General features: G+C 44.9%; 1 non-coding gene across 1 annotated transcript; it reads right to left on the bottom strand.

Moving 5' to 3' along the window:
• Positions 1-10,985: 10,985 nt before the first annotated feature.
• Positions 10,986-11,058, bottom strand: TRNAK-UUU (transfer RNA lysine (anticodon UUU)). Its single transcript has one exon. It is a non-coding gene; the product is annotated as a tRNA-Lys (tRNA).
• Between the last annotated feature and the right edge of the window lie 2,486 nt (positions 11,059-13,544).

Below are 13,544 nucleotides of genomic sequence, written 5' to 3' on the forward strand. Positions count from 1 at the left end.
CCTCTCTTTAGTGCTTGAGTTAGTTGATAGAGACCTGTACTGTAGGAATAGGCCACTTCTTGGCAAGTTCGGAAGCTTTGGTGAGAGGGGAACTAATGCTAATGGTCTCGGATATGGCTCAGAGTACTGCCTCGCTTAGTCCAGCTGAGCTCTACTATTAACTAATGAGACTTACATAGAGTACAAGTACCAAATACAGAAAAAAAGAGTGTATGCGAGTAAGTGCGAAAGCTTTTGCATCTTCTTTTCCGTCTACTAATTTGAGCTCTTCTTGTCGATCAGTGCGACTCCAAAATCCACATACAGAGAAAGCTGATGTGCCCTTTTTAGCGCAGTTGCAATATCAATATATAGCGTAGTTGCAAGGCTTTCTTTCGTGAGCTAGCCTTGTTTGCTTCCTCTTTTCCTCTCTGTTTCGGATGTCCATCCAATCTCTGATTCCAGTCCATAACTTTCTTGAATATAGCTCCTGTTGCTCTTCTCTGGCTAGGATGTCACTTATATGGCTATCTTTTCTTAAGCCTCAGGGTAATAAGGGACTAAGGCCTGTAAAAGAAGTATCGATTATAAGACCTAATCCGGCTTTCCGTGCGATATCTCCTTGCTAAAGGCCTATCTCTCATCTTGAAGGCTGGTTGAATGGATCATAGAAGGTACAAGATGTGCTTCCATTCCTTTACCTATTTCTGTGCTTATTTACCAATCTTTGCTTGTTTAGCAGCGGGCTTCTGTCATTCTCATTGTAATATTAAGTGTTGTAATAATAAATGATGTAGTTGTAAGATCCTCCTTCTCCTCCCTCTGCTTGGGAATTAGTGTCGGGTACATGGAAGGGTTAGATTGAGAAAGAGAGGGTACGTAGAGGGGTCAGAAGTAGCGACGAGTTAATCAAAACAAAAGTAGCAAGTTTGTTCCGTAGGCTTTCGTGAATTGAATGGGGCTCATGGCTTTCGAAGTCGAAATCACCCGCAATGGCTCTGATAGTTGAATTTTTTGTTCTTTCTCAAAGGGATCGTATTGATCCTCTTCTGAGACTATGGGAGAAGACTGGGTAGAAGAAGCTTTTAGCCCCTGCTTGGTCAGTGCTATTTCCCGGTCGTCCAATGGTCTTTAGTCGTTATTAAGCCTGGTATGCCTCCGCCCTGTGTCCACAATTCCAGAACTTCAATCCAGGATCATGCCTTGGGCTTAGTTCACATGTTCCTGCTTAGTTCGCATTCCGGTATATGGCAAGCAAGAAAACGTATTCGCCATAGTTACGATATCCTTTGCTGATAGTACTACTAGCTCTTGACTTAAGGGGCAGTAAGTAGCTCACCAATTTCGTGTACGCGTCCCGTAGTCTAACTGGTACTCATGTCTTCTATAGCAGTATGGTATATGTAATGTTGTTGGTTCCAGGTTGCTTAGGACTGTCAGGTTGCTAGTCCTTCGACTAAAAAGCCTTTTCTCAAAAATTCCATTTCCTTCCATGAAATTAGATGAAAAAATTTTTAGTATCCGTTGAGTCATTCGCAGAAGCAGCTCTTTCAAAAGCACCCAAATCTGATGAAGGAACTGTGGAATCAGCGGTTTCTTTCATTCGCTGAAAAACAACGCACCGAAAATATAATAAAAAGAATCCGATGGATCATACATTGCACAGGCATCATCCTAAGAAGCGGAGCCTAGGGCTGCTCTTTCCCTCTCAATCTGAACCGGCTGAAGAGGAATTATTCCCTGAAGCCGAGGCCGAACTAAAATATTAAGTTTATCGGTTTCTTCCGGAGCGCTTAGCCCTCAGGTGCCCGAAGTAACTCATGCTCATCAGCCCCAAGTATCGATTCCGAATGCCTATCTCCAGGCGAATTCGTTTCATAACAGAAGACTTATCGGAAGAAGCAATTGATAAGAATCATACGCTGAATGAGCAGACGAATCGACTGAGGAAAGAGATGCTTACACACTAGAACAGAACCTAACTCTACTTCTTTTTTCTCTTGCTGCTATCCTCTCAACAGGTCAGTCAATATCAGTAGTGGAAGAAGCAGAGTAGTCCCCTGGTCATCAGTTAGTAGTTTAATAATCCCAGTAGTGGTCCTCTTGCCTTACCCTTCTTGCAAAGAGCCCAAGCGGTTAAAGCAAGGATTGACTTTTAGGCTGACTGGATGGGATCGGCCCTAGTACCGAGAACAACGAAAGGGGAACTACACCGTCCGCCCACTAATCCCTTCCCTCATCCTTGACTTCCTTTCCTGAGTCATCGTTTGCTAGTACCAGAGTTGGATGCTTACTTCGCTTTCTTTCCTTCCTAGGTCTATTCCTTCTCTCCACTTATTCGGTATGTCCGCCCAGTCGTCAAAGCTTTTCCTTTTTTCTGAGAGTAAGCACCAGCGGGTGAATCTTTAGTCATTTCCGGTATCGCTTTTTATAGTTCCATTTCCTTGAAAACTGAATCTTAATCTACCATAAATTTGAATTATGTAAAAATTTATTATAAATAAGTAATTTGACTCCTGCAAATGCTACTAAGCCTAAGCAGTCCAATCCGTAGTACGTAATCCGTCGTAAGCATAAGGTCTAGCATTCTAAGCTGTCGAAGTCTTCGCTGTATTCGTGTCTGATGGCTTGTGAAATAGCCTCGCTTTTAGGGATGCCCTTTTCTTAAGGGCGAGTGATTGAGAGAGATTGAACAGCTTTCCTTGTCACGAACTGGACTCGAACCAGCCTCTCCAGATGCGGGTCTGGATTTCAACCTTTATGATCGTGACTTTGGTAACCCGGTTCGTCTTCGACAAAAGAAAGACTACATCCGGGGGGAGAAGGGCTTCTTCTCCCAAAGTCCGTCGGGCCGACGACAACCCGCGGCAACCATACCAAGACCTAACGAGAGATTTCTCTCTCTCCCTCACTTTTTGGCGCCAAAACCTGTCAGCCCGGCCAGGGCGCACAGAGGTGTGGTTTGGGTCGAAAACATCGGCGGCCTACCCGCTTTCTTTTCGGAAAGATGCCTCTCAACCGCTTTAGAGGACTTCTTGTCTGTTAGTCCTAAACCTTCATTCCAATGAATACAAATAAGATCAGAAAGGCCAATCGTGTATGGGGTAGGAAAACACTACACTTGCTCATCATTATCTGTTTTGGGGTCTTTTTCTTTGGCTTTTCATCCTTAGGCGTAGGAGGAAAGACGGGATAGATAATAACTCCTTTGGCCCAACCTGCCTCAAAGTGGATAGGAACGTTGCATTTCTTATTCCACTCCAAGACATCGCGTGAAAAGTTATAATATTGATTGCTGTTATCTCTATGATACCGCCAAGTCAGAGTGATTGCCCAAAAAATAATAATGAGTCCAAAAAGAATAATTAATAATACCAAGATAATGATGAGCCCCGTGTAGTGGGGCCGAGCGACTCTCGTAAAAATTTGACTACTTGACCAATTCTTTGCATTTATAAGATTTGATCCTCTTCCTCCTATTCCTATTGATCAGAAGCATCCAGCAGCTTAGCGCCAGTAGCTTACTACTTTACTTTATGTAATTTCTCACTTATCGTTTATCGAAGAAAGTGAGGCGCTCTACTTCTCTTCGGTCATACTTCCTTTCTTCTTATCCGAAGGTTCTTTCTCTTCTTTTGTCACGATCAGAATAAAAGGTAGTTCGCTGGGCCTGTCTTTTCTCCCAGAGGTGCTGGTTCGACTCCAGCTCGTGATAAGGCCTTTTGGTCATATCCCTTCTTGGTCTCGCTTTGTATTGTTATATTCAGTTCCTTTGTCCTGTCCTTCCATCGCTCAACTATTTGTTGAACATTGAATTAGCCTGATATAAGATTAGCACCAACTGGGATCATAAAGCGGATTGGGCTAACGGAAAAGGGAGGAGTCGTTCTGCCATCGATTACAGGCAAAGCTTCCCGAGCTACAGCCCTCACTGTCAGCAGATTCAATACACAACTACCTGTACCAGAACCACAGGCATATGCGGTATGCGGGTGTCAGGTCTAGGTCTAGATGGAGGTTCCAGTTCCGGTTATGGTTCGAGTGGAAAAAGCAGAGAGGGACTACCCTCCACGACCTGGCCTGTAGACCGAGACGTCCTCGGTGAATGTATTAGTAGAAGAGATTTATTCTTGGATTATCAAGATAGAAAGCAGACTACCTGAAAGCGATGAGCTCTTTTAGTGATGCCTGTTCTTCTTTCGTAGTGACCAGGTATTCTCTCCTACGGGGAAGCCTTTCCCTCTATCTGGAGTAGCTTCTTTTCTTGAGCTTTCTGATCTGATTCAATTGTTGAAGAATGAACTCTTGAAGAGAGGTCTCTATTGACTTAAGGAACTGGTCAATCAAAGTTGACGTCAAGGCCACGCAGAATGCCCATATATTCCATATATAGAAGAATTTTTACTTCAATATATACTGAGAAAGGCGGCTAAACTACATCTCTTAAGAATCCCTGCTGATAGAATGAGGACAGGCAATTGCGAAGATAGAAGCCTTTGTATTAGACAACTCTATTTAGTAGAGGGGATACTAGGGACACTCAAGTGTCACCGCTAAGAAGGTCTACAATAACGAATTGTAGTAGATCACACTGGAAAGGTATGGAATGTGACAAATAAACAATAGCATAACAGCCGAAATCAGTCAATTTCCCATTTGAATTTACCCGCGTTACAGAAAGCCGTCCCGGGAACCTTGTTCCTAAATGAACTGAGTCGCCTCCTCTATTGACCAAGAACGTCGGTTAGACTTTAAGGACCATTCCCTGTAAGGAAGGCCGCTATTCACCCAAAGGGCGAACAGCCGAAAGCAGTACTTATATCCTCCCGTCCTACCAATCTTCCTAGTATGGTTGATCTTAGGGGCTGGGGTAGCTGGGAACACTAAACAAAGTAAGGCAGTGCTCCCTACCTCGGTTGAAGTGCTCACCCGACCGAGATGCCCGCCGCTAAATAGATTCCAAGTAAGACAAGTCAAAGCACCTCAGAAAGGCGGAAAAGTAAAGAACGTGGATCTGGTGGATCACACCTGCATTGAATGTTAATGTGGACATGTCAGAAAGGGCGTACCAGCAGCAAGCAGCCCAACGGATCAGAGAGGGAAGAGGATTCCATCTCAGCCTAACGTATATAGCTGTCGGTAACTGCGGTTCGTCGGATACGGTCCACAAAGAATTCATTTATGTAAATGTATCTGTTGTCACGGAGCCAGCGAAGGATCCCCAAAAACGTACTTTTTTTTGAAAGCGTAGAAACGCAATCCGCAATCAATGAAACTAACTATACTAATATGGTAAGACCAAGACCTTACATACGGAATACATAATATGGCTAAGTCAGTTCCCAGTGATTCAATTGCTTGCCTTCTATTTAGTCCATGGTTGCTCTCGACTTAGTTCATACCTTCGATGGTGGTCCCTAAGAGCTAATACTTATATACGAGCGGTCCAAACAAGCCAATGGGCTACTTCTATATTAGGGAATATGCAGATCATTTGCTTGCCTTCGCTGTAGAAAGGCTTGCTCTTTCCTAAAATCCCTACGTGCTTGATCTCATGGATTGACCGGAAAGCTGTTTAGAATATCTTTTGGAAGAGTTCTTTCCTAGCCTTAATCTTCCGCTTCGCTTGCCAATTCCGCCTTAAGTAAGCTATAGGGCTTCCCAAGAGGGACGAGCTCTTCGAACTATGAACTCCAGAGCCAAAGGAATGGTTTCATCTGAAGAGGATTTGGGGGGGCTGCTTCTCGAGTTGAAGCCTGATCTACGACCACCCTCTCTTTCTTCTCTACAGCCTTTCTTTAGCTATACCTTTAAGGCTGTTTTTCCTTAAGCGAGCGAATTACTAATAAAGAAAGGTGCTTTACTTTACTAATAGAATATCCCTTCTCGATAAGTAAGGTAGGGGCTTGCTGTTTAGTTCCAGTAATCGAGCTAGGCTCTTTTTCGGCTATTCAACTATCTGGAGTTCTCTTCTATTGCTGATTTGGCTGCCTTCTTTAAGAACCTTAGTCTCGAGTATCTTGTAAGCTATTGCTTTCCAGCCTTCCAACTCTCTTTGCTTTGATAGAAATCTCCATTTCACTTTCATTCGAAGGTCTAAAAGTAGTGTAAGTAAGTACTATTACAGCATTGAAACTAAAGAGGGAAAGCAAAGACATCCTATTCAAAAATTCGACAGGGGAAAGATAGCTCTAGTAAAGCAGGCTTCTTTCAAAGAGTAATGTAATTCCGATAATGTCTAGGTAGAGGACTGAGAACGAATGGTAGGAGCAAAGAGTTCCACTAACAATAAGACGGGTGGAAGACTTGAAGAAAGGCTCGTGGATGGTGACCTCTTACCTCGTTCTCCGAACCAACTTACCAACTGAGGGTAATAGACCTAAAGACGAATGGACCAGCTAATGGAAGGCTAACGTACTGAATGGAAGGCTTGCAATCCTATTTAGAAAGAGAATGAAAGTAGTCTCCCTTAAGGGGCTTCTGGTGCCAGTTAGACAGGAAGGAAAGAGAAAGAAGAGATCGGCTTTGATGATTTTCTAAATGAGAAAGACCTCACGGAACAAAAACTATAAGGCTCTTTCCATTTTCGGAAACATGCTATCAGAGATAGAGCAATGGGACTAGACAAGGAACAACCCTTACCCTCGATCTGATGCCCTGACTCTGATTGAAGGAAAAAAGGACTTGCTTCGATTCGGGTCAAGCATGAAGCCAATGCACCTTACTTAGACGAATAAGAAAGCCAATCGCACTTCCACCAATACGAGGTGCGGGGGATGGTGATACCCCTTGAAAAAAATAACTCACTTACAAGACAGAAAAGTCAACTAACGGAACAAGGATTATCTCGCTCCTTCCTCATAACTCATGGTACCATTTACTCGATAGAAGAAGGTCTGAAGTAAGCAACCTCCTCACTCAAACCGAAAGAATGATTATGTCCAAGACGGATTAGGCTGAAAGGCAAGGTGGGCTGATAGGCTTCGAAAGTCTTAGGCCTGAGACAATTGGGAATGCTATCAGGCCCGCCCTTCATCACGCAAACTACTGAAGCAAAAGAAAATTCAACCTTCTAATACGGGACGGGAAAAAGAACCGGAATCTCATAGACTGTATCCACGACACCAACTGAGAGAGAAAGAAAGAGAGAGGTGAGAGTTTAGCCTCTTTTAGTTCATGCCCCGTAGCATTGATCAGTTTGAATGCAAGTGATTTTAGAATTTTAATTATATACGTGGTATGGCATGAGGAGAGATCTTCAAATCAATCTCTTCCAAGCCCAACGGCTGAAATAGCCGCCTTTTTCCTTCAAATCAAAAAAGAATGGAAGAGCGGATCTGATTCCGAGTTAAGAGTTCGTTCTTCTTCTTCCTTAACCTTTTATAAGGCAATTGCCTGCCTTCAAGCTAGTCGAACTACCTCCTTACTTTAGGAAACAAACCAGAACATAGTCTTGATGTGGGCTGAAGGAGTACGACAATAACTTCTTCTATAGTATAGCACCTTCCTCGGGTCATGAGCTGCTTTTTTTTCTAGCTAACTGCATTCGGCAATGTGGTTCTTCTATTCCATTCAATAGCAATGCTGCCGAATCCTCTCTCCCATGTCTTATAGTCCTAATCGGGGAAGTCTGCTTTGTGAGAGTGCAGCAACGGAGCGCTAGTCCTTAGCATGAATCTTTCTATGAACTATGCCCAAAGCATTCGAAGAGTAAGGCGTGGGATGGGACTACTTGTTCGTTCGACAGCTTTTTCGTTCTCAGATCCAGTCTTTTCTGCTGTTCAAAGAAATGCTTATCCTGAGCTTTTTCTGGCTGTGGGATCTATCCCTTATAGTAGCCTAGCCCCTCCGACAACAGACGAGAGAGTTGCGGTTACTGACTCGATCTCTATCGCCACTGCTGGATTAAAGGATAATTTCCTAAGAGTAGTCTTCCCCTGGAATCTTGATATCCTTATTAATATTAATAAAATTAAGGTTTCGTCTCGGCCTCGCCCTAACGAGTGAACTTCCTCACCCGAATGAACTACTTTACCTTGCTTTTGAATCTTTGACTGGGAGTTTCAGGGTATTGAATGATTCTTCTCCGCGAGTGACTTTTCCTCAATTTCTGCCTATCCCAAGTCTTGCCAAAGCCCAGGTTCGTAGACCTGCCATGCAAATCCCACCTCCTACCCTCTCTGTCTTCTCTTCAAAGCTAGCAGCGTCGTTCTACAGATCGGATCGGTGTAGAGACAAAATACTTTTACTTAGAAGGACTAGTTGCGCTTCTTCCTCTCCAACAGGTTCCATTCCTCCGCCAAGAGAACCCTAGGGCATTCCTCTCTATCAATGACTGAAGAAAGAGGGCTCTAACTTCCTTATGTAAGAGGGAGGTTTCTTTCACGGAATCAACTATTTGAATACGTTACCACCAGTTGCCACATTTACTGATTCAACAGCGGCTTTCAAAGAGGCTTTCGTCCTTCGCTTCGGTCGGCTAGCTCTCCTCCCTACAGTCGCTTCTGTTCGGCGGAACATGGCACCATTGGTTCCTTAAAGGAGAGCAATGCTGTCGGCAGGGCATTCGAAAACACCTGCAACAGCACCTAGTGTCCGCCCGTATGATCTCGAAAGAGAGTAGAGAGTCCTTTTACCCCTACTTCCTGTGCTGCTATCCACTAAACTAAGATAGCGTGGTCCATCTATCCCTTTCACAAAAATTATACTCCAGTCTATGGCCTTAGGAGCAGGTTGCCAAACCCCCGAACATAAAAACAACGCTTACGCGCCGTAGCTATTGGTTCGAGTAAGGTCGATACTCAGGACGAAACCGCACAGAGATGATTTCGAACACTTGCCTAAGATATTTAAAAGGGCTGTATATAATATGGAGGAGTTTCGCCTCTTGCATGAGTATACGTTATGGACTGCCATCAGTCAAAACGGGTGGAATGAGTTCATGAGGTTTCGGATTGACACAGGAGAAAATCCTTAGTAAAAGAACGTACTCCTGAACCGCTTCTCAAACTCGGCCGATCCAGATTGAGAAATGAGGGACTTTTGATAACTAATTGAAACCCCAATTTCTTCAAACCCTTTTCATACATGGCAGCTACTGATGTGTCAGCAATGACAACGTCATCACCTAGTACTGCGTACCCATCAAAAGCGAACCCAGGTAACACCTGCTCTGCTGCCCACCACACCAGAATATGGTGCGATAGAGCAAACAAAGGCCAAGAGGAGTGATATCCAAGAGGTTGACCTGCCACAAAGCTGACCTGAGAGAAGGAATTGAATCAATAAAGGCAGAATGCGCTCTTGCTGCAAGAATGGCTTCTTCACGTGAAAATGCCCCATATCCTATTCTGTGCTCGTAGATATCTGAACTATTGGCATTTGCCCATACAAGAGCTTAATCAACAGGAAAGTAAGAAGGTAAGGCGCATTCTATAAAGCTCTTATTCCTTAAACAGGGGATTTTTCTACCATCTGTTTACTAACAGCAGATTCAATGGCATCTTCTTCTCCTCCTGCTCCTGACAATGCTATTGCTACTTTTTCTGATTCAATTGCTGCGAAATCCTTGCTTGCTTTGATTTGAGGGGATAGATTCAGTCTTTATCCTTCCTTTTTACAGTCACTATGTGAATTCCTTTCACTAGCATCGTAGATTCCGGTTATCCCGCGAAAGACCTTCTTCTGAACGGGACTACCACGGGCGAAAGGAAGCTGCGAAAAAATGATTTTGATGCTTTTGGCTGTGATGTGGCTGTGTGCCTTTCTTATACGAGAGTCTATGCCCTTGGTGGTCAGATCCATTTCTGCGATTAGAAAGCACGACTCTAGTGTGAAAGGTAAATAGCGCACCAGAGAAATAAAATAAATAAGATGAGTAGTGATCCGGGAAGAAGGGCATCCCCCGAAGCGAAGAAAAGTCTTAGATCACTCTATTGCAGAAGGTAGGTCAAATCCATGTGAAAGTGAAACTTAAGGTGGGAAAGCCAAGGTGGGGAAGCAACTATCCGGGTTGGTACAGTTGAAGTTGGTTCCGTAGATGTAGATCGGTTCAACAAAGTAATCTCATAAGGAAGCGAAGGCTTGAAGACGCTCTTTAGAATGTGAGAGGAGCGAAAAGAACGTAAAGTGGTCCGAGAATAGAGCACCTAGCAAGATGAGGGAGTTTCGAGAAGCGTTGGAAGACTTTCATTTACATGATCTTAGCGCGTAGTTGGAGTCTTCCTTTCAAGTAGATCTCTCCGAGTTCTCGAAAGCTCGTGAATCGGCGTTTATACAGTTACTCGGGGAAGAATTAGCGAAGTACGAGTGCTCAATTCGATATCTGGGCTTTCGATCATTCAATTTGGAGTGTGAGCAAAGATTGACGGGGGACGTCTTGATAGAGGACTCATTACCTCGTAAAGAAAATAGTCAAAAGAAGGGCATAATATAAAGGCTTTGCGCCATAACTCGAATCCGAGCTTTCTTCCTTTCAAGCCTTCCTTTCGTGCTCGCTTTCGAGGTACTCTGCCTTAGACTTCCACTTCCCCCGCAGATCTGTTATCTAGCTCGAGTGTCTTCCTCCCTCTCCTGTCAAACCTTTTCTTGCAAACAGCCTATTCTTCTATCCCACGGAGTTATTCCCCGAAGGGAAAGCCGTAGTCCCTGCCCCTGGGAGAAGTGGAAGGAGTTAGGAGGAGGGAGCGCCCTTTGCCCTAAGAAATAGGCGGCTTCGCCTTCTGCCGTCAAGAAAATCGAGCTAATATGTGATCGGGGGAGCGGTGGTTAGATATAGGGCGGCTTCGCTGGCTTGGATTGGAAGGAAGGGCTTCGCTTTCCGATCGCTTTTGAGGCCGGTTTGGGTGCGCGTGGGCAAGTTCGGGATTCGCTATCGCTTTCGACTTGGAGCGGCTCACCCCCCTTGTCACAACAAGGGCGAAGTCGCTGAAGCGAGTCTAAAGGCCAAAGAGTGATCTTTGAACGCTACTACGCATCCTTACTAATAGTATAGTGTAAGGTAGGTTTGGGTATAGCAGGACTTGAACCTGCGACCATTAGGTTAAAAGCCCAATGCTCTACCAACTGAGCTATACACCCAAAAAAAGATGTAGTAGTAAATAAGGATTGGTGCGGAAAAGAAAAGAGGGCGGCCCCTCTTCTTCTCATCATATTAAAGGGGCTTGGGCTCTAAAGCCGGCCTTACTCAACAAGCACCTTTCTTATTATTAGTAAGGTTGCTTCTTTCCACTCATTGAAGATTCTATCTAAAAAAGAAGGTCAACGGGGGATAAAAAAGTTGCTCTCACTGACACCATCTACGAGAAGGTGAGGTCTCTTTCTTTCCAGCCGCCATACGGTTCGCCTTAAAGCCTTAAAGACGGATAAGGGGAGGATATGGTTTATGTAATTACGGTCTTTGTTGGCCGTTGTTCCGGTCGAGCACTCTCTTTTCTTTGTCCAATTCCGTCTTACCAAACAAGACTGACTTCTGACCAACCCGCGAAGGGTTGTGAGGTTGGACCAGGTACGAAGAATGAATCTATATCTGTGTACGGAAGCGTTGGCCGGCGGCCGCTCAACTGTTCGAGCGCAATGCAGTGGTGGTTGGTTCCGATTCGACAAGGGTAGAATGCCTGGTCGAAGGTCCAGTACAGTAGGTATCAGGCGTGTTCGTTTTGGCTCCCGAGCGAGAACGAGAAATAGGCGATGCACCATCCTTGCTGCTACGTACGTTGACCTTGACTTGACGGATTCATCCAATTGAACCCACACTCAAAGGAGGACCACAAGCTTGGGGCTCGACGAAACAAAAAGTATCAGCATTAAGAAACTTCTTGGGGTTAGCAGTGAAAGAAAGAGCCCGGCATTCATTTCTTCATTCATATTCATAGCTGAGTCTACTAAAAGAGGGACCGGCCTCATCGTGGTGATTATAGGACATCTCTGATCGTTCACCTCTAATGTGACACGTTCCCTCTCAGTTATATGATCAACGGCATCAGTCGGCTAGAGAGCGGGCTATTCTTCTTCCGGGAGGCTAAGTAGTCCCATCTACAGATCGAACACTCAGTTCGGAGGTCTTCGTCAACATGTTACGAGGCTCCAGTCTTCGGCGGGTCACCATTACTTGACTTAGAAAGACAAACATCTGGGCAAGGGAAAGCGCAGTGCGCCTGGTGCAAATGGCTTTCTTTTTTCATGATATACCAATCAGAATGGAGGGCCTACCTACGTACATGATTGATAGAATCACTACATAGGGGGGGGTGGTCAACTTGATGCGGGAGAGGCATGAGTGCAGTTCGATCTTGTGGTGTATTCGTTTGTAGTGAGTAGGGCCTCTTTCTCGTTGATCAGTTCGCCTCCGCTCTATTGAAAGGTCTCTATTCCTACGGCGGTTTTGTCAACGAACGCGTCTCGGGCCGGATTGACTAACCTAACCCTTAAGGGGGCCTTTCCATAGTTGGGTGCTCTGCTTTAGTGTAATTGACGAAGGCTAGGCTAGGTTTGGTAATACCCAAAACAAATGAAAAGAGATCGGGGTCGATAGTTGGCAAGGAACTTGATCCTCCCAAAAAAAGGGGCAGCTGCGGTCGAACTCTAATTCTGGAAATAAGTCGTGGCCCTTTTTTACCAAGTCTACCGGATAGTTGATGATAGAAGGCGCAACGGTAGTTGCGTTGCACAAGACGGTGCCGTCTCACTTCGAGTTCCTTCCTTCGAAGTAAAATCTGATGATACGCTTCGGCGATGTTACCTACCAAATAAAAGGCCTGCTAGGTGATCGAAATCGCTCAGGTCAGTGAGGACTCACTCACTCACCTACTCCTTCTAATAGTTTCTTCTATCTACGGAATTCAAAAGGCGACCGCCGCGCCGGGCTATAAGATAAGATACAGCTGTTGTACTACTTGACTGGTAAGAAAAAGCTTACGTAAGAACTGGAAGACTCTTGTATGTACGGTAATCCTCTCTTCTGCTATTGGTGGACTGTTGCACAGAAAGGCTGACAGAAGCAACGTTTTTTAGCGCGCTTTTCAAGCGCTTAGCTTCTGCTAGCGGCGGGCGACAAGGCAATGAAATTGGTTCAGTTGGAAGCCGGTACGAACGAAGCCTTTAGAGATAGGGTAGGGGGGCGGCTTCAGAAGTTTTTTATTTATCCCCTCCCCCCTTCCTGCAGGCTCTCAGGACATTCTCTGGATCTTTGACGACCAGGAGAATCTATTCTTTGTAGGCGTAAGATGTACTCCTCAAAGACTGCTGACCTTTAGTTTCCGACAGAACCATGGTAAGATTGTCACACCAGAAGGCTATTCAAAAGACTGCGAAGAATCCGATCTTGGTGGCATCAGTAGCAAAGGAAGTGTTCTCTCACCAGGGTTGAAGATGTAGGTCTGATAGGACCTGGAGGAGAAGGTGGTTTTCTTATTCGAAGCTAGTGGAGTGGGCAAAAGGAGATCCCAAGAGGTCTATCCCTTGAGAACTTCGAAAGGACCTGAGAAAGGTATAAGCATTACAAGGTTAGAGAGCGGGGTGGTGAGCCCTCTTCAATAATGTAATCCAAGTATTAAAGAACCCGCCTG

This window comes from Hevea brasiliensis, unplaced genomic scaffold (assembly GCF_030052815.1).
Source record: "Hevea brasiliensis isolate MT/VB/25A 57/8 unplaced genomic scaffold, ASM3005281v1 Scaf23, whole genome shotgun sequence".
Lineage (NCBI taxonomy): Eukaryota > Viridiplantae > Streptophyta > Magnoliopsida > Malpighiales > Euphorbiaceae > Hevea > Hevea brasiliensis.